Source organism: Pelodiscus sinensis, chromosome 7, assembly GCF_049634645.1.
Source record: "Pelodiscus sinensis isolate JC-2024 chromosome 7, ASM4963464v1, whole genome shotgun sequence".
Classification (NCBI taxonomy): Eukaryota; Metazoa; Chordata; order Testudines; family Trionychidae; genus Pelodiscus; species Pelodiscus sinensis.
The window spans coordinates 70,946,567-70,968,499 of record NC_134717.1 but is presented as its reverse complement, the minus strand read 5'-3'; the positions used below and the strand labels follow the sequence as shown (position 1 = coordinate 70,968,499).

At 45.6% G+C, this 21,933-nt stretch overlaps 1 protein-coding gene and 1 long non-coding RNA gene across 9 annotated transcripts in view; one reads left to right on the top strand and one right to left on the bottom strand.

The window, feature by feature from the left end:
* The window catches only part of HECW2 (HECT, C2 and WW domain containing E3 ubiquitin protein ligase 2), a 309,520-nt gene that overhangs the window by 50,826 nt on the left and 236,761 nt on the right, over positions 1 to 21,933 (top strand). The window lies entirely within an intron of this gene.
* Positions 442 to 21,928, bottom strand: LOC102446276 (uncharacterized). 6 transcript variants are annotated; one of them, XR_012905394.1, is made up of 5 exons: positions 21,443 to 21,928; positions 10,487 to 10,652; positions 7,794 to 7,934; positions 7,140 to 7,223; positions 442 to 722 (listed from the first exon to the last, which is right to left on the bottom strand). It is a non-coding gene; the product is annotated as an uncharacterized LOC102446276 (long non-coding RNA). The 6 variants fall into 6 exon arrangements; XR_012905391.1 differs by lacking the exon at positions 442 to 722 and adding an exon at positions 1,316 to 1,458; XR_012905390.1 differs by lacking the exon at positions 442 to 722 and adding an exon at positions 1,401 to 1,551.

Genomic DNA, 21,933 nt, shown 5'->3' with positions numbered 1-21,933 from the left:
TGTTTTGTTAGTCTCTACGGTGCTACTAGACTATTTGTTGTTTTTAAAATTTTTCCTGTTACAGACTAACTCTTCTACCCCTCTGAAACTCTAGGGCAGGGGTGGGCAATCATTTTTGTCAGGGGGCCACTTTAGACATTTTTGAAGGAGCCCCAAGCCATCCCAGAAGGGGATTGGTCTGGGGATTGGAGAGCCCCTTTGCCCCCCTTTCCCACTAGGCACCCATGCCTTGGAAGAGGCTTGGCATGCTCCCCCACCCCTAGGCCCTGATTTGCCTGGGGGCAGGGGAGCGTGGGAAGCCTCCTCCTGCTCTGTGAGGAGCACGTGGCCTTTGAAGTGCCACAGGCTCCTCGCAGGGCCAGGGTAGGGTGAAGGAAGCTTCACGCAGCTCCCCTGCCCTCAGGCCCTGATTGACTATATTCTGGCCTATATTCTGCTTGACTAACTTAACTATTATTCTGACTGAAACATGGTTTTAATTAGGGTAACTTTAGCATTATAGAGTCTTGTTGGGAAGAACTGCTGTGAGCCTTTTTGAGAAACAAGGACCAAAACTCATGATATGGATGAGTTTGAGCAGGTATACACTTAGCATTCATTCCGAAACCTAGGTGAAGGGGCCAGATCCTCAGCTGGTGTAAACTGTCATTGTTCCAGTGGAAGCTCTGCCCCAGGAACCTTTCTCAGGAGGTGGTGCCACCATGTTGCTGCTGTTAGTTGTGCTATGGGGAAATATGAAAGACCATTGTAAGAGGGTCCTGTCCCCTCCCCGGGGCTCCCGGCCCCTCTTCCCTTCTTTAATCAATTACACTCCCACTTGGGATGAGTCCAGTGTCTTTAATGCTCACACCTCAGTCTCACTCTGACTTCACTGAGGCACTCGCGCCTCTTTGATCACTCCTCGCCTTACCATCTCTGGGCGGGGAGTAGGGGGACCCGGGCCCACCCTCACATCCGGGTCCCAGCCTCCTATGGTCAGTGGGGACGCCGCCCGAAACGCACTGACCCACGTGCCAAAAGCCCTTCCCTGGGCTTCTTTCTACTCACCCTCTCACACTCCTGAGCTAACATGTCAGAACCTGAACGCACCTCGTTCCGGACTCTTCTCCCGAGATACGTTCAGCCCACTAGAACCCGGGCACTCTTCGGGCTCCATCCTCCCCCCTGCCTGGGGGGTGGCCAGTTTTAAACCTGGCACGCTTGGGGTAGCCCCACCCCCAGGGTGTGTCCCTGCCTTCTCCGCCCCAGCCCCTTGCCGTGAGAGGCGAGTTCCCCTGCGGGTACTTATGGGCGCTAGTGCGCCTGCATCGGCGTCGGGCTGCGGTGCCATTTCCCCGTCGGCCTCTCCCTCCAGCGGCGCATCTCGGGTCGCCTCTCCAATGTGCGCAGCCCTGGCGCGACCACCGCTGGCATTCCCCGGGTGAGCCAGTGTTTCTGGGTTCGCCCTGCTGCGGGGAGCTGTAGGGTTGAGGGTGCAGAGCCCACCAGCTCCGTCACAACCATGAAGTGATAGGACTGCAAGGGACATTCGTATCTAACCAGTGTAAACTTCTAAGTAAGAACCCAAGCAGAAAATATATCGAAAATGTATATTAGTGTGTTTACTATATGTAATGCTTCACTAACTTTTGCACTTAGGCCATTCTCTAATCAGACTTTGCTAATGGCAAAAGGGATGTGCTTAACCTTATACAGATGAACAGTTATACCTGGAGTGTACATATAAAAAGAGCAACTGATATCTAGGTTAAATTGAAATGAAATCCTTACATAAGCTGCTATATGGTTGACAATATTTGACAAAAGATATCTTATCCTGAAAGCAATAAACAGACCAAACAGATCCTTAGTTTAGTTTTCATCAAAAGAAATGATTGATCTGAATTTTTTATGCACATTTTTGATCTTACTTTCAAAAACTCCTGGGCAAAAGTAACTTCACATCCAAAATGCAGGCATAAAGAGCATAATTCAAGCTGTCTATGGTGTTATCTGTGTTAAACTGTGCTTCAATCTCAAAAGAAGAATCTGATCAAAGCACTTAACTGTGAGAACTGAAATAAAACAATCTCATGCATTTTGCAGTCCCAGATATCCTTGCACAATAGAATTTTACTGTAGACTTTAAAAGAGGCTGAAACTGATTATTTATTTAAAATTGCTTTTCTGCAATCAACAGATGATGATGATGCCAGAGATAATGCCCTCTGATGATAGAGGGTTGTTTTTTGTTTTTTTTTAACTAGAGTTCCCAACATCCTGTCTTCACTTCACTTGTTCACTTAGGGTATGTCTACACTACCCCGCTAGTTCGAACTAGCGGGGTAATGTAGGCATACCGCACTTGCAAATGAAGCCCGGGATTTGAATTTCCCGGGCTTCATTTGCATAAACTGGGCGCCGCCATTTTTAAATCCCTGCTCGTTCGAACCCCGTGCCGCGCGGCTACACGCGGCACGAACTAGGTAGTTCGGACGAGGCTTCCTAGTCCGAACTACCGTTACTCCTCATTCCAAGAATTTTCTCTTCTTGTTCTGGTTGCCCTGCTTCAGGACACCAAAGCACTCTCTGCTATGGAGCCAGAGCTGCCTCCTGGCAGTCTTCAGCTCTTGCAGCTTTTGCTGCAAGTCATGCAGCAGTTTCTGCACGCTGCCTCCCAGGCTTTGCAGGAACCCAACCCCCAGCCCTTGTGGGAGACCCTCCTTGTGTCTCTGTGGGCACGGTTCCTGCAGCTGGATTCTACCCGCCCTGCCCTGGACACTGTGTCCCACCGCTTATGGCATCTGTGCAGACTGGTGGGACCACAAAGTTTTGGAGCACTAGGGAGACCAACAATGGCTCCAGAACTTCTGAACGAAGAAGGGCACCTTCCTGGAGCTCTGTGAGTAGCTTGCCCCTGCCCTGAGGCAACAGAACATGCACATGAGACTTGCCATCCCCCTCCAGAAGCGTGTCGCCATTTCCCTCTGGAAGCTTTCCATGCTGGACAGCTACCTATCTGTGGGGAACAAGTTTGGCATGGGGAGATCGACTGTTGGGGCCCTGGTCATGCAGGTATGGTATTCTTAGGCTATTGTCCCAGGAGGGCTGTGTGGAAGGATGGAATGGGCTTCCCTAGGGAAGGTGGGGGTGGTGCAAGCCCCGTCCCTGGGAGGTTTTGTTCAGTCCTGCCCTCACAAAGCCCTGCCAGGAGTTGGGGTGATTGTAAGGGATTGCTCCTTGTGGGGGAGGAGGGGGTTTAGGAGGGAGGACTGGGGGAATTCTCAGGTGCCCTGGCAGCCCTGTGATTCTCTGTTTGTCTTCTTCTGCAGGTAGTTAAGGTGATCAATACTATCCTGCTGCACACAGTCATTCACTTTGGAGATGTGGACACCATCATTGCTGGATTTGGCACCCTGGGCTTCCCCAACTAGGGGGAGGGTATTGACGGGACCCACATCCCCATCCATGCCTGAGACCTCTGGGCATCACTTTACATCAACCACAAGGGATACTTTTCAGTGGTCCTGCAGGCCATGATGGACCACCGGGGACAGTTCACCAACATATATGTTGGGTGGTTGGGGAAGGCGCATGATGCACATGTGTTTAGGAACTTGAGTGTGTTCCAGAAGCTGCATGCCAGAACTTTCTTCCCCAAGCACACCATCCAGGTTGGAGACATAGTCATGCCCGTCTGCCTGGTGGGGGATTTGGCCTATCCCCTGCAACCGTGGCTCATGAAGCCCTACACCAGCCACCTCAACCCCTCCAGAGAACTATACAATGCCAGGCTAAGTAGGGCCTGTTTATCCTGTTTATGTTCATGTATCATTTTTTTCATCTGAGTTTATGAATATTGACTATGTATCTGTATTTCAAATGTTTGCTCCTGTGGTAGTTTACATCCCATCTAGCCAGTACCTTATAAGTGGGCATTCAAATGATGGCCCATCAACAGACACAGTGGGCCATGGAAGCAACCTACCTACAGCTAATTCACTTTCATGGTACAATTCTAGCTAGTGCATATGTAATTGTCCCTGCTATAACTCAGCAAAGCATGCAAGGGCATGTGACTAGATCATGTGTGTAGTAAGAAGAGGGTCTGTAATATAAAATCATGTATCACAGGCCTGAAATACGAGCAAGACTTTTGCTTAGTGAAACTGCAAGTAGGAAATAGGCCTGGCTAAGATGAAATAGTATGAACAGGGTCAAGTATAAAGAATGCCAAAAGATATGTAACACTTCTGCCGGGTAGTGCTGGCAGCAGCCAGGGCTGGGTTCAATAACTAGGGGTCCCTTTTCATCCATCTCACACAGAACCGGCTTGCGCCCACACCCAGTAGCCTGGGAAATTCATATACCCCTGGGTGCCTCTGAGAGGCAATGCTTCCCCACTCGCAAGCACAGCATCTGAGTGTAGAAAAGAAACTTTTAATGAAAGAGGGAGAGAAGTCACATGGCATTAACTTGGGAAAATACCACAAACAGAGTTCATAATCCCCCACGAGTAACCGTCCCAGCTCAAATGTATTCAGCAATGTCCTTTGCCTCTCAGGCTCTCTAGTCTAACAATGTAAGGGTTCCATTCACTTATTCAAACTTTCTCCATACCCCACTTCAAACGCCTCACTTACAGCTCTGTCCAGTCATGCGGACCCTGACACATCACTCTGATGACTTCACTCATTGAGCCTGAGTCCATGCCACCTTTGTGCTGCTCCTGTGGTCTCCTTGCTCCGCCTGCCACTGTTCCTACCATCTGGCCGCCGGTCTCTCCCACCAGCTGCTCCCACCAGCCACTTCGCTGGCTGCCTGCTGCTGCTCCTACCGGCCGCCCGCTGGTCGTTCCCGCCAGCCGCTCCGCAGGCCGCACGCCGGTCACTCTTGCCAGCAGTCTTGCTGGCTGTAATGGATCTGGCTCCAGGCCAAACCAGTGACTTCAGCTCTTAGTGATTTCAATTCCTTAGCCACTTACAATGATGGTGTCTCTCCTGCAAGCACTGGTGTCATATTTTACAGTTCCTACATTTAGGGGTAGCATGGTTTATGACCCCACAACAGCCCAAATTAGTTACAATACACCACATTCCAGTCTAACAACTGATCCTCCATCAGCCCTGGCTAAATTAGATTTACATAACCACACCTCGGATTCCTTCCCCATCCCGGCATGAGCTGTATTTACATATCAACAATTATCTTGCAGGGCTAAACCATTTTGAGTGAGCATACCCACCCCCAGGGCAGCTCTCTCCTTTTAGCTGGCTGATTGCAAGCAGTAGTTCAGCCCCTGCTTACAGATGCCAGGCACAGACCATAAAATACATTCCAGAGGGGTTGCAACATAACTCTTGGTTAGGAAACACCTTGGTACCAACTGCCTCCCCACAAATAACATACATACCAACCCAGGTTCAGGACCAGGTCTAAATTGACAGCATGATGGATAGTAATTGAACTTCCCTTGTGTGCGGTAAGGTGTGATAATTAGGCAACAGAGGGTGGCAACTGATACGTTGGGAGTGATGTGTAACTTGTTTGTACCTGTGTATAAAAGTGTACCCCAGAGAGTGGTCTTTGGCTCGTCGAGAGGGCAATGCTGGATCCATAGTATTGACTGGGCTAGTCCATTGTCACAGTGCATATTTGCATAGTAACTTAGCAGCAAGTCTGTTTGCTGACAGCTATTACTGTACTTCACTTGGCAATAAACCTGGCCAGATGCTTTTAATCCTTTATCTGATTTGTGGTCTCTGGGGGCTCTCTTAGGGGGTCTGTCATGTTGACTAATTGCACATGGTTAACATGGTAGATAGGGGAGCACATACACGCATGCAGCTGAAAGTTTATCATCATTGACAGATCAGAAGACCTGTCAGGAACTCATCTTGAATGCCTAACTGATTACAGACTGATGACAATGTGACACTAAGCTCCATCTTGTTATCTATTTCACAAGATACACAAAGGTTTTTGTTTGGAATAAAGGGTTTCCCGCCACATGGCAATAGCTATAAAAGGCCCAGGAAATATTTCCATTTTGCCTCTTTCCTTCTCTGCTTCCAGTTCTAGGATTCTTCTGAGATCAATCTCAAAAGGTTATAAAGTCCAGTTTCCTGCACTCGTGGCAGGACAAAGTACTATCCAGAACATCTCTGACAAATGTTTGCCTAACCTGCTCTTCAAAATTTATAATGACGGAGATTCCACAACCTCCTTAGGCAATTTATTCCAGTGTTTAACCGTCTAATGTACAACCTAATCCTCCCTTACTGCAATTCAAACTCATTGCTTCTTGTTGTATCTTCAGAGGTTAAGGAGAATAATTTTTCTCCCTCCTCCTTGTAACAACCTTTTCGTACTTGAAAACTACTATCCTGTCCCCTTTCAGTCTTCTCTTTTACAAACCCAAATTCCTCAGTCTCTCTTCACAGGTCATGCGCTCCAGCCCCCTAATCATTTTGTCGCCCTCCACTGGATCCTCTCCAATGTGTCCACATCCTTTCTATAGCGGGGGGCCCAGAACTGGACACAATACTGCAGATGTGGACTCACCAGAGCCGAATAAAGGGGAATAATCACTTCTCTGGATCTGCTGGCAATGCTCCTCCTAATGCACCCTAATATGCCATTAGCCCTCTTGGCTACAAGGACACACTGTTGACTCATATCCAGCTTCTCCTCTGCTGTAATCCCCAGGTCCTTTTCTGCCGAACTGCTATTTAGCCAATTTCAAATATCTGATCTGTGTCCATTAATCTTTTGTCACAGAGACTGTCCAGAGTGGCCAATATACATGACAGAGGAGCATTGCTGGCACTTGATGGCATAGATCACATTAGAGGATGTGCATTTGTATAAGCATCTGATGTGGTGGCTTATGTGGCTATGATGTGGTCCTATGATGGTGTCGCTTGTATAGATGTGTGGACAGAGTTGGCAATGAAGTTTACTGCAGGGGTAGGTTCCTGGGTGAGTGTGTTTGAGGTGTGATATGTGGTTGCTAGATTTTTTTTTTGAGGGGGTGGGACGACCAGCTTCTATTGGTGAGAGAAACAGGCTTTCAAGTTTACACAGAGCTCTTCTTAGACTTGCTCATCTCTCTTACCAAGAGAAACTGATCAAGTAAAAGGTATTATTAACTCACCCACCTTGTGTTTCATAGGTCATGCAAAACTGCAGTTATTTCCAGTGAAAGTTTTCTTCTTTCTAGAAATATTGTTGTCTGAGAGCATCTGACAATAAAAACACAGTGATGAGATTAAAATTAAAGACAAAAGCCACCCATAAATATGAGTGGACTAATACTACAGAGTTGAAGATTAATCTTTTTGTATTCAATATTTTTATATGTGAAATTCATTGCCACATAGAAACAGCTGGTGCCAAGGAGTTAAGCTTCCTGGATTAAAGTCTTCTAAGCTGCATTTCCAATTTTTTTTCAGTGAATTGAGTAGATGCAATCAAGTAAATTCAAATAAGATTCCACCAGCTGTTTAAAAAAAGCTGTATCAGATTAGGTTTGACCATAGTCTCAAACAGATACACTTTTAAAATAGGCTCTTTCAGTGATATCTAAAAAGCCCAGTGTTTGGCCTACTTCGTTAATGGCAAATTTTGGCTAGGTTTGCACAGTACATAACTTTTGCCCACATTTTCCACTGACTCAGAGAATGAAGGAAAAATAAAACCTGATACATCCCAATTTAACACTGGCACCCTGTGTGCGTGTGCCACTATATTGTAAATTACACTATTTTAGTGAAACAAACTAGACTTAACAGAATTACAGGCATTTTAATTACTTATTTTTCTGCACAGTGAAACAATTCTTCAGTTTCCAAATCTTGAAGTCCTTATTCAGTTTCCTTTTCTCAAATTCTTATTCAGGAAAAACTCCTGTCATTCTTAAGCCACTTTTCAGTTCTCTTCCAACTCCAGGGCTGCTGATGGGGACGGGAGAGGAAATGGCAATTTAAAAGGGCATTAGCAGTGACCAAAGCCCCCAGCCCTTTAAATTGCTGCTGGAGCCATGCACAGCACAGCCTGAGGGTGCTGAGGACTGGATGGGGGAGGCTAACCCCTAGTCCCGCCCCTTCTCAGGGCCCAGAGCTGAGCCCCTTACATATTGCTTGGGGCCCAGCAAAAACTGTTGCCAGCCCTGTCCAACTCTAAGGCAAAATCTCATTGGACCAATCCCTTATGGCTTTAGTGCAGAAAGTCATCCCGTTGTCAATGTAGCTACGCTTCTTAGTCAAGTGGGCTGGTTTTGACCCATTGGCTAAAAGATTTTTGTCTAAATGAGGATTTTGGAAGATGTCCTCAGATTATGAACTAAAGTCTAAGAAAACAATGATAGGTTTTTGTTCTGTGCTTCTCTTGAAATTTTGCACCTGTTTTCCGGGTATAATTGAACAGTGTGGTATGAATGAGCCACTGTTACGATCCTTTCCAAGACCTCTTTTCCCTTAGCTTTCCAAAAACTCAGTTTTAGTTCAGATTTTGTTGTTCATGCTCCCTCCCCGTTGCTGCCTCTATCAGAGGCAGCAAGGGTAGGGGAAGAAGAGGAGGGTACTTCAAACAGCAGCACTGCACAGGGAACCGGGCTCTGTGCGGTGCTGCCACTTTGAAACGCTACCACGCCCCATCAACTAATCGAATAGTCAATGCAAAAATGCATCGCCTATTCGATTAATCAGTTACATGCTACGTAATATCCTTCGTAGGAACCAGTCCCTGTACATTACAACATATTCTATCCATTTGTTGTCCGTGCATAATTTGACGTGCATATCCATTTGTTGTCCGTGCATATCTTGTATTTAAGCTTGTTTATTAATATCCTGTTCCTGCTGATTTTAGCTAGCCATCCTTACTGCAGGATAGTGCTTATTATAATAACTTAACCTTCTATTCGCCTTCCCAATCATGCCCAGTAAAAATTAGGCAAGTCAGTCCTACAGCCTCCCCAGGCATGAAGTTAGATGTATGGGTGAATAACATAACTAGTAAAATAAATTAGAACTCCAAAATCTAAGACTTTCATGTATGCCTAGGAAACTGCATATTCAACTCCAGCCTTCTGCTTCCTGACAGAAGCCACTAGACATATCCAATCAGGATACAGAACATTCCTAGCTTCCTTGTAGCTCAAACAGATGGCACAGATCAAAGAAGACTTGCAGCTGTTTAGAAAAACATTGGTTTGCTAGCACCTGTCATATACTTTAAGCTTTTCAGTAGATTTCTGAACTATGCGTTCAGTTGCAGAACTACTATTTCTATGCTGATACTTCTGTTCTTGCTACATTCTAGTACTTCTCAGAAACAAATGGAGCTAGCACTTGCAGTACATCACATATTGCAAGTTCTCTGTAAGTACAAATTAATTTCAGCCTACTTTGCCAAATCCTGTGCAGTGCTGTTGGACTGGATAAAATAAGGTCTCCCAAATGAATACTTTCGATATTGTCTGAGACATACCAAGATCCATCCAGACAGACTCTTAAATATAAGGTAATTGTATTAGTTAGAATATCAAGCCTATCTCTGAATTTCCATGTGCTACTGTGTAGAATGTCATACTAGAAACTTTATAGCTTAGATCTAAAGGACATGTCTACATTAAGAAATTATTTTTAAATAACTTATTTTGAAATAATAACTCCCAAAATAATTTCAAAATAATCTTATTTCCCAAGGAAAGCAGGAATTATTATTTCAAAATAATCAGCCCCTTATTTTGAAATAATGGGCTTGGTAGTGTGGACACTCTGCCTGTTATTTCAAAATAAGGGGAGTTATTTCAAAATAATTCCCTAATTTAGACCAGGGCAAAGTGATTGTCTTATGTTGTCTGGCCACATCAGAGGAAAAATAAGAAGAAAGGAATGTGATTTAATTAGGCTTCTATTTAAAATCTGGAGTCTCTGGCTAGAAATTGCAGCGTTGGTCATCATTTCCTTAATAATTTCTACCTAATCTCCAATCTGGGATGACTGGGAACCTACCACCTTTTCGGAGTATGAAAAATAAAGGAGGCTAGGAAGGGCAGGTGTCAATTCTCTGCTGCACCATAAGTAGGAGCCCCACAACCCTTTTTCTTAAGGTTGCTTTCTTTCAAATCCTCTTCCATTCTATTTTATTGGATAAATCATATCCTGTACAAAGAACCTACACTGGATATCTGACACAAGGTTTATGTACTAAATTGTAAAACAACGAGTAGTCCTGTGCTACCTTAGGCCAGGTTTACACTAGATCAGTGTTCTCCAACCTTTTTACACCCAAGATCACTTTTTAAATCTCATAAGAAGCCAAGATCTACTGCCCCGCTTGCACGGGGTTGTCCATCTGAAAGATGGTGTGTGTGGTTTGTGCCTCTAAGATGATCTGAGAGATCATTCAAAAGATACCAGTGTTCCAGGGATGAGACTGAGGAAGGAAAAGCCTGCTAGAACAATATTGATGATAACATCATAGAGAGAATTCAACTTACTTTCAGTGAATCCTGCGCCTGAATGCCCATCTTCCTTGCAGCTGGCTTTGCCGCTGGTGAAGATGACCACCATTCTCTGGACTCCCCAGGATTTCCTCCCTTGAAGACTTCAAATTAGCCAAAGAGTTGCAGGTCCTGGACCTCCTTGCTGCATTACCATCAGTGCCTAGAATGTAAGTAGGAAATAGGTTTTCATTTTGGAGTATTTGTCATTTTACGGAAACATAGGAAGATTTTATTATTGGTTGAGCGTCCCACTCTGGGAATCAGTCACTGGGTACTATAGGGTTTGTATTTATCCACCCCCCCCTTTCATCCCATTGGTGTATTATTAGCCTCAATATAGTTTCCTTGTCTGCACCTTACCTGCTGTCTCTTTTTTATTTTTAATCCATGGTTTATACCAGGAGTGGGCAATAATTTTTGTCTGGGGGCCATTTCAAAAATGTTTGAAGTAGCCTTGGGCCACCGTGGAAGGGGCGGGGCCTAAACAGGAAGGGGCAGGGCCTAAATGGGTAGGGGTGGGGCTACCCCACCCCCAGACCATGATTGGTCTGGGGGTGGAGAAGCCCCTTTTTCCCCCTTCCCACTAGGCACCAATACCCTGGAAGAGGCTTGGCATGCTCCCCCATCCCCAGGACAATCAGGTCCCGGGGGCGGAGGAGCGCAGGAAGCCTCCTCCCGCCCTGCGAGGAGCCCGTGGCACTTTGAAGTGTCACGGGCTCCTCGCAGGGCTGGGGCAGGGTGAAGGAAGCTTCACACAGATCCCTCACCCCCCAGACCCTGATTGGCATGGGGGCGAGAGAGTGCGCGACGCCTCCTCCACTCTCCCCGCCGCCATACGAGCAGCGCTCGGCACTTCAAAGCACCACGTGCTCCTGGCAGGCCGGGAGGAGGCTTCATGCGCTCCCCTGCCTCAGGCCCTAATTGGCCTGTGGGTCGGGGAGCAGCAGGGCCTCCGTGGGCTGGATCCACCCGCTTGGTGGGCTGGATACGGTCCGCAGAGGCCCTTTTGCCCACCCCTGCCATAAGCTATCCACAATGCATTACTACTGTAAACTGCATGATATGGCTTTCTTTGCAGATTTGACCTTCCCATTTACTATCAAACAGCAAATACATACAAATATGGTTACAAACACATTTCAGCATACCTTTTTAGTGTTTGTGGGGGCTAACTCTATATCTATACCTTGTGGGTACAGCTCTAAAATTCATCTCTGCAAGCATGAAGAAAAATTGATAATCACTTTTGGTCGTCTCAGCTATAACCCACACTTGTTGATCTTCATTCACATTTCAGTTTGCTTATGCAGAAGCAATAGGTCCTGTAATAGACTGTATTTTCTGTAACCAAGAATTGTCAACAATTTCTACTAGTTATTTTATTAGAGGAATGTATTTTGTTTATTAATTTAAATTGCTTTTCTCTTAACTACTAATTCTCTAAACAGGCTCAGATTTTGTTGTTTGATTGTTTAATTTACCAGCTTTCATCTGGTTCAGTCTTGCAAGGCATCTTTTGGTAAAATATTGATTTAAGATGAGTTTTGACAGAGAAGCCTGCAGATTCCAACTTCAAACAGACTAGCAGCTTTTGGAATCTAGGGACTGTATTTTTAGTTAGTGCTTTCACCTTCTGTACAAGAATCTTTCCAGAAGCCATGTGAAACATGTAATTTCCCCATCATGTGACGATTTTAAACTTTTACCCATTTTTTACTAGGCATACTATAGAAACTCTCATTTTGGGCATTTATCGATAGCCATTCCAATGAATGTATTGGCAAGAGGAGACTAATACTCTTTAGACTACAAAATTATTTTTACTTTTCAACACTTCTGCCTTTTTCCTAGGAGTATCCTTCAGCTCCTTCTTGCTTATTACACCTATGGATAGATGGTGATCTTGTTTTGTCAATTCATCTTTTATCTGTGCTGGAGTCTGCTATAGGAAATAATCAAAGGGAAAGGAATGGAAAGAGAATGTACTGGAGTTCCATTTTACTTTCTCTCATTTTGCTATAATTTTAATTTTATTTATACTTAAATACTTTTTATACTATTGTAGGATTTGGAAATCAGAAAAATTTGGCCTAGGAGTGTGCTTATAAGTTACTCAAATTAATGCTGGCTAATAATTATTTTAAGTTAGAAGCTTTCTTCAGTTATCTCTGTGGCATGCAAGGCTACATTATCTTTGCATTCTTTTTCCAATAGACATCTTTATGACCTCTGGGATGGGACAGTTACAAAATATGCCTTCAGGACAGTAAAGTGAGACCTATGATCCATTAAAGAATGCTGACAAAGGGACTCCTGAAAAAGAGTCAACATGAAATCTGAAAAAGATTGAGATTTAACCAGTTTCATTTTGTGTACTAATTTTTTTTTATAATTCCCATTAGCCTAAGAAATGTTGTGTGCACTGCACTTTTATAGTTAAAACTTTTCTCACTCAGGGATGTGTAGGAAAAAGCCCCACCACCCTGAATGACAAAAGATTTAACAATGAAAAGTGCTGGTGTGGACAGCACTTTGTCAGCAGGAAACACTCTCCAAGTGATGAAATTACTGGCCCTTGGTGGTGGTTTTATTTTGTCATCCAAAGAGCTCTTTCTCGGCAGTAAACAGTGGCTACACTGCTTGCCTCACAATAGTGTGGCTAAAGTGGCATAGTTACGCCATTGTAAGGTGCACAGTGTAGACGTAACTTAAGTAATAGTGGTTACTTTTAAATCATTTGGGGGATAATTTATAATTTTTTGTCTGCTGAGTCCTTGTTCTATGAATATGTAACAACCATCTACTAATAGTTTCAATATTGTGGTTCTACTTTATCTATTTTTCAAGTTTCAGATTCCCAATGGGGCTAATATGGTTTTCTATAACATCCAGTCAATACGAGTTTTGTGCCTGAGGTACATCATTCATCATAACCTTAATATGAGGGATAATATGATATACTGAAAATAACTTTTCAGCTCAGATTCCCCAGCATGCATTTTACATGTAGCAGAAAGCTCAAGTTCTCCAAAGTGCTGGAAGAGCAGCAGCAAACACCTCTAATACTTGCTTTTTCTGCACCAAAAGGGAGAAACTGGCACACATCTATGAAGGGTGCATCGGGTTCCCACCCCTCTTCTGGCTTCTCCAGAACCTGTTTGAGGTTCTGGCTGCACTTCTGTCCACATAACCTAATTCATACACATCCCATTGGTGGCCCCACAAAGTCACAAGACCTCATCAGCTTCCTCCTGGTGTTGGCTAAGATGTCCATTCATCATACCAGGTCTATGTAAGGATGGTCTCTGACCGGGGAGAGGGCTATTTCTGGTCTAATAATACATCCTAACAGAGTTCCTTTAGGCAGTATCCACTAACTCCAAAGCCACCATTGAACAATGGAAGGTGCTGTTGCAGTTCTCTGCTCAGTGTTCCCCTCTGAATCCCTGGTTTTTTAACCCTTTAATCTTTGGTCCCATCTCTGGGTTCTTGTTTTTGTTTCATGTCTTGTCCCCATTATTTGCTTGTGATCTGGGTCCAGCAGCTCTTTCCTCTTGGTAGAGTGGGCATTTAGATCCTCCTGTCCCAGTAACTGCAAATAGTGCCAGGATGAATGGAATAGTGTCCATAGCCTCTGTTTCTCTGGAGGTGGGTGACAAGGGAGGGATCATGTGAGAATTACCGGTTGTGTCCCCTCCCTCTGGGACATCTGGTATTAGCCCACTGTTGGCAGGCAGGATACTGGGCTGGATGGATCATTGGTCTGACCCAGTATGGCTGTTTTTGTGTTCTTATAAACAGAACACAATGGGATTACTCAAATGAGTGAAGTTAGTCCTCTGCATAGGTAATTGTAGGACTGTGCCTTTTTTCAGGAAAGGTGAGGTGGGGAGTGACACATAAGAAGCAACTGAATGGGAGAGAAGGTGTTTGTTTGATCTGGAGAGATAGGCCACCTTTCTCTATCCTTGGTTTTAGAGAAGATACAGGCACGTCTACACAGCAGGGCTAAAGCCAAAATAAACAACGCAACTTGAGATACACTACGCAGTTGACATAAGTTGAAATAGCTTATTTTGGCCTCTGGTGCTGTCTACACAGCAGGTAGTGCGAGAAAGCACTCTTCCTCTGACTTCCTTTACTCCTTGTAAAATGAGGGTTACAGGAGTCAGAGTAAGACATCCTCCAGCTCAAAATTTATTTTGACATAATGTCAAAATACTGCTTGTAGTGTAGACGTGGACTGCTGTGAAGACATGCCCTATCAGCACTGCAGGTGTTCCAGATATGTTTCTGAAAAGCTGAGGGATATGTGTCCACTGTTCCTCTTTGCATGATGTCTGTAGAGGGAGTACAGTAGTCCTAAGAAATACCAAAGGAGGTAGGAGGGCTTTAATAGAAAAAACAGTACATTCTGTTATCAGATATTTAGAGGTTTAGGGTTAGGAATCCTATAGGGTCGTGACTCCCAAAAGCAGAGAAAGAAATAGTGCTTGGTTCCTATAAATGCTTTTTGTAGTACTTTTTTGTGATTGCTAGATATGTTCAGGGGAAGTCAAAGGGATTTTAAAAATTCATGTGCACTAAAGTTTATTGCCAACTGCAAGTAGCCTTTTCCTAGTGCAGTATAAAGGACATTCTCAAAATCTATTTTGAGTGAGTGAAACATAAAAACCCAGTATGTGATTTATGTGGTATTTGAATGTGATAAATCAGAAGTATTGGTTTAAACTGTGTGCACTACTATCAATCAGAGGGCTCTATGTGTTAATTCAGTGGGAATAATTCATTAGCTAACACTTTCATCTGCTGTATTTCTCCGTTTGATTTTAAAAATATCACAACCATCAACAAAGCACAAGCATTATACAAATATTATGAAATTCTTAACATTGCATATTTTTTCTTCCCTTAACAAAACTAAGAGAAAAGTCAGCATACTACTATCACTACTCAGAAGTAGTATCAGAGGGATGGATATGTTTAAGAATGCCCAAATAACGGTGATGTTGTGGTCATAATTCAAGTCTGAGTTATTATTGCAAGCCTAGGAAAGTTATCTTTTGAATGATTTACCTGTATGACACAGCCTTGAGCTCCTAAGAGCCAATGGCAAGTTTGCATTAGACTGTTCATTCAAACACTACAAATGCTTAAATTATACAAGGTAAGAGTCAGTGCCAAGACATACAATACAGAGAAAACATAATTGGTATATAGTAAAAAAAAAAAAAAAAAAGATGCATGTCACAGACTCAAGAACTTTCCTTGTTTTCGTAACTTGATTTAGTTTGGAATGTAAGTCACAAATGCCAACATCAGCAGCACTCTACATGGTATCCTACAGATGAGCCACATAGTAAGCCAAAAATCCTAGCTCTTTTTGTCAACAGGAGCTTTGTTGCTGATTTCAGTAGAGAGAGGATTTCACTCAGGTCCCCAAGAGACTGCACAGTATCTACTTACTATTTCAAAATGTATTAATTTAATCTGTCATTGCCAGGGTTATTTTTTTTTGTTTGACTAATTCACTACCTGTGCTTTTTAATATAATCCAAAGGAACTTCATGACTTGCCTTAATTCGCAGTTTAGTTACCAGTATGGTAAGATGAGTATCCATTTCAACTAATAGACAATTTTAATATGTAGTTTGAGCTGTTTTGACCTTTACCACAGTTAGTTTTATAGGCAATGTTTCAGATGTGTGCAACTTTGCTGTCACATAGTAATGCCCAGAAATAGATCCTATAGTAATAAGTGTGTACAACAAGTTAATTTTGCAGCCAGTAATGTCAGTCTTGTGGGATAGGCAAATTTTGGGTTCTGATGCTGCAATGTGTTGCATGTGGTCCCATTGTCAATATGCCTCTCTACAGGTACATAGATCTGCTTGCTCGCATCTCATTCCAGAATCAGGGCCTTGGAATAGAACATAAGCATATGGTCCTACCATAAGACACCCAAATGACAGCGTCTGAATTCCTAATTGTACAGTTATTATGAAAAAGCATGTATTACTATATACTATGCTTAGAGAGAATAACAAGGCATCAGACTGCCCCACAAGATCAGGAGAAGGAGGGAGATGTAGGTGATGGAGAACTGGGGTTGATGTTGGCATTCTTTGAGAGAGGAGAAATGGCATATTCAAATATACGGAAAAAAGAAAGTGATTCATAAGTGACAGGACATGAATTAGGGAGGGATAAAAATGGAGATTTGCAGGTGTCAGGAAATATGGTCAGTAGGTTTGATGTGGATAGAAGATTGGCGATCTCAGAATAGGGAACAAGGTTCAGGAAACAAAATCGTAGATGGTCAGGAGGAACGATGGAGAGGGAGAATTCCTGCCCATTTTCTTTTAAACAAAATTAACAAGATCCCAAGTGGGTGGGCAGCCAGGAGAGGAAGGACTCAAGCAGGAGAAAATAGGTGGAAGAGGAAGATGGCTTAAGCTGAATAAACAAAAATGATGAAAAGATACCCTGCACTGAATCAGGTAGGGTTAAAACACCGTGGGCGGAGGAAGTCTCGCCCCTTTGCCTAGACTGGGCATGCTCCAAATGCTGGGGCAGCACAAAGGGCAGTAGAGCAGCTCAGTCTGGACTGGCCGCTGAAGGAGAAGGACCTTTACCAGGAGCTCCAGAACCGTATTGACTGAAGGCTTTAAGCCATGCTGTTTTAGACTAATACTGGCTTATATAGACTGTAAGAGATCACCAGCAATCTGGTAGCCAACCAGGCATCAGCCACACCCCTGAGTATGTGAAACCTGAACACAGGTGTGTGTACTCTGCCACACATGGTGGAGAATGTGGGCAACATCCAGAACCTGCTGAGAGATCCAGGTAGAGAGAGTGGGGCCAGGGAGTCCCCATTTTGTCCCTGTAGTCTGGTGCACAGATTGTAGGAATTTCTCCACCTCCATAGATGGTGGAAAATCACCAGCAGCAAGCAGCTCAGCACCAACAGCAACAGGTGCAGCTGATACAGCAGCCAACCCACCAGCACCAGCTGTTGTTGGTGCAACAGCAGGAACAGCAATAACAGCTGCTGCATGAGCTGATCACATAGCACCAGAGCCAGCAGGAAGGGCTGCTTCAACAGATAGCTATGCTGCTATAGCCAAGCACCCTGGCCACAGGGGCAGAGAGTGGAGAAACTGGACTAGGACTGCCCATTCAGCTAACGAAGATGGGGCCAGGGGATGACCCCAAGGCATTTTTAGTAATCTTCGAGTGGGCTGCTATGGCCGCTTACTGGCTCCAACAACACCAGGCTACAATACTGGCCCCTTCCCTAATGGGACCAGTACAGACTGCATATCGCAATTGGGACTCCACAGGGGAAGGTGGCCATTTTAGACAGAACCGGCATCAGCCCAGAGACTTACCGGCAGACTCTGCATAAAGCAGGGTATTCTGCTGAGGGATGACTATGGGCTATTGCCCAAAATCAGGGACCACTGCTGGAAGTGGCTGAACCTGGTGGGCTTAACCGGTCCCCGAGTTGCGGAGATAGTGGCCTTGGAGTAATTCGTACAGGTACTATTTCCAGGAACCAACGAGTGGGGCCAATAGCAACGGCCAACGACACGGACAGTGGCAGTAAGACTAATAAAGGATTACCTAGCCACAAAAGAAAATGGAGCCCGTCCTCTGCAGACAGAGAACCTCAGGAGACAAGAGAGTCCAGGGAGAGGGAAACCATGGAGGATGGAGCCATTGGGATCACCATGCACGTACCATCCCAGAAGGTCAAGATTCCCAGGACAGAACCCCAAAGAACTGTGACCCAGAACAGCTCATGGAAAGGTCTTCCACAAGGGGAGTGAAATCCACCCAAGGATGATTCCTGATCCACAGGTGCCTGGGACTGTTGTCGGGAGTGCGGCCAAGGAGCTCACTTCTGTAAATACTGTCTCTCTCTATATGGATTGCAACTATGGACTGGTCTGGGTGGCCTGCTATCGGGTACGGGAACCCCAACCTGGAAAACTGGTGATGCCTGTGGTAGTGGAAGGCGTGAAGGCCACCACTCTGGTGGACTCCAGTTGCAGCCAAATTATTATTTGGGAAGGCCTGGTGCCGGACCTTCAGCTAGCTGGGCAGGCGCTCAGTCTCCAATGTATCCACGGAGACGTGCATCCCTACCCAACTGCCCATGTAAACTTCAAGGTATGGGGCCAAAGGGAGTTCCTCTTGGTGGGTGTGGCACCCCAGCTGACCTACCCACCATGGGATTGGCCCATGTTTCGAAAGGTCTAGAGGGAGTGTGACTATTGCCCTATGAGAAAGCGGCAATCTAGGGCTACAGGAGAGAGGACGCTGGGGCTTCCCATGGAGACAGACCCTCAAGAAGGTCCCTCTAATCATCCAGGGTCCATGATCCAGGTGAAGACAAGCCAGAGGAGGACATCCAGGTAGCGCTGGAGAGGGACGTAGACTTCCTGAGAGAACAAAGGGAAGACCAAACCCTGGGCTGGGCATGGGAGCAGGCTAAGGTCCATGACCCAGAAGAAAGAAAGGAGGCAAGATACCCACAGGGGCCACCGCTTTGAGATCCAGAAAGACCAACTCTATCAGGTGTTAGCAAACGCTCAGATACGGGAGGCGATATATCAGTTACTAGTCACTCGGAGGCTATGCTGGAACCTCCTACATTTGGCACATGTCACCCTCTGGGTCAATCACCTAGGTAGGGAAAAGACCCCTCCAGCGAGTGGCACGCTGGTTCTTTTGGCCTGGTAAACACCAAGAAGTCCGAGACTATTGTGCTTCATGCCCAGAATGCCAGCGAGCTGGGCCTAAGGTGTACCCCAGCCTCCCTCCCCCAATACCTCTACCAGTCATTGGTGTACCATTTGAGTGTGTTGGGATGGACTTTGTTGGACCAGTAGTGAAGAGCAAGACAGGGAACCGATTCATCCTGGTGATAGTAGCTTCTGCAACCTGGTATCCGGAAGCTGTGCCACTTTGAGTAGCAATCGCGAAGAATATAGCAAACGAGTTGGTGAAGGTATTTGATAGGGTGGGGATACCCAAAGAAATCTTGATAGATCAGGGTATGAACATCAAAACCTCAGGTGAACCTCTAGACCCAAAACCAGCAGAGTTGGGGGAGGGCCTCAACTCCATACAATGGAACCAGATGCAAGAATTTCTAGGGATCTTCCAAGATGTCTTGTCCATCCAGCCAGGACAGATGAATCTGATTCACCATCCTTGGCAGCCACACCACTAGGTCCTCGAAACCCAGATACGGGATGCGTGTAACCCACCAGAGATGCTGAGAAAGAGGCATATGGGTAGATAACACAGAAGTAGGATTTCTCAGTCTTGAAAAGAACTTCTAATAAAGAAAGTCTGCATGTCTCTGTCTATCTAAGACATGTAATATATTTCACTTTAATGCACACCATACTTCCATACCATAGACACTGAAGTGCAGTCACCTTTTATGGTAGGGATTTTTAAAAATGTGTATTTGTGTAAATGTGTAACTGCTGAACATTTTAGCAGTTACATGTTTATACACAGGGAACAGGAGGAGCTGGTGCTCTTGGGGAGTCATCTTTTAAGCCTGCTCTCCACGAGCATTGGCTTCCACCTACCCTTTTTGCCCCCTGCTGCCTCTGATAGAAAGGCAGCAGCATGGGGGGCAGGCAGCTCTGAGGGAACCAGTACATGCTGGAAGCTGGCTCCCACAAGCTCCCACATGTACCAACTCCTGCCTGTTCCCCCCTCCCACGCTGCTGCCTCTCTATCAGAGGCAGCATCAGGGGTAAGAGGCTAGGCAGCAGCACTGGGGGACAGGTGACTCCACTGGAGGTGGTGTTCATGGGGGACAAGCTTTTTTAGCTGGTTCCCACCAAGTACCTGCTTCCACCTGCCCCCTTGTGCTGCTACCTCAGTGTGAGGCAGTGGAGGGTAGGAGGGCAAGCAGCTTCAAGGGAACTGGCATGCACGAAGAGACGGTTTAAAAGCCATCTCCCAGGGGCACTGACTCCTGCCTTCTCTGCCTTTGCTGCCTCTATATCAGAGGCAGCAAAGGAGGAGGTGCATGTAACCAGTTGGGATTAACCAATGAGCCCACGCTTATCGGTTAACTGTGTAAATGAATACATGCTAACATCTCTACTTTCTAGTACAGGGAGGTTGTCAACTTCCCTGCTGTTGTGGAACAGGCTATGGGACAAAGAGACATTTTAGCAATCCCTTTTTGAAAACTACCAGGGAGTGGGAGCTAAGCAGGACTGTGGTGTTTAAAACTTAATTTCAAATTCCTTGTGTACTTGCTGCAGCTTTATGACAAAATAATATTTAGCATGTCTATAAAACCATTCTACTCAGGACCTAGAAAGGCTTTACAAATACTCAGCCTTTCAATAATTCTGAGAGATAAGCCGCTATCATACCATTTTATAAATGGGCAAACTGAGCTACAGGCAAGTTAAATGACTCTTTCATGGTCACAAAGTGAATTTAGTCATCATGCTGAGATTAGAACTCTGAACAGAAGTCATAAGACCCAGCCACCCTTTCTTCATCCACTAGACAAAACTCTAGTCTGTAACCACACAGATCCTCTGTCATGGGATGGAAGGCTACCTCCGCGACCCTTCACAAACAATAAAAGCAGTAACTTTCCATTTGAAATATAATCAATTATTTTAAAAGGTTACAACGTGTGGATAGCACTCTGGCAATTGTGGTGGTTTTGCAATCACATTTTCCTATTGAAAAATATTTCCTGGAGTGCAGTGTGAAAGTCCCCTAAAAAGAACAAAGGAAAATGACCAAGGGGGAAACAGTGAAAGCGGCTATATCCAAAGTTAACCAATTGGAAGAAAAATAGAGATGATGGCCCTTCATTGATATGAACGATAGACGTTACTGGTAGTGACAAGAGTGGGTCAGACCTTTCAGCCAGCAGATGCTTTCCATTACCTCGGCCCTGGGAAATGCTAGTCCTGCCCCGCATCAGTGTCCTGCTGAACAAAACGATGGCGCCAGCCCCAAAGGCTTGTCAAGGTGCCGGGGCAATTGAGGGCTCCGTAGTTGGGGGCGGATGGTCCCGTTCACGGAGAAAAGCCTCCTTGGGGCCCGTTTCAGGTGGGGGTGGACTTGACGAGCGGGACAGCTGGATGGCTGCGTCCCCGCTGCTCCGTTTGCAGCCTCACCTGTTTCGGGGGGGCTCTGAAGCGCTGCAGCAGGCGCTCGAGGGCCGCCAAGGGCCGAGACAGCCAGGCTGCCACCCCCACCTTGCCTGTGCGGCTGGGACCCCGGGCGTCCTCGGTGCGCTTCCCTCCCGGGGCCCGGCGCTGCGGCTGGGAGGGCGCCCACAGACAGCGCTGCCGCCTCCGCCCACGTGCGCTGCAGAGGGCACCGCGGGTCCCCCCTCCCGTCCGCGCAGCTGCTGACTCAACCCTCTGAGGAGG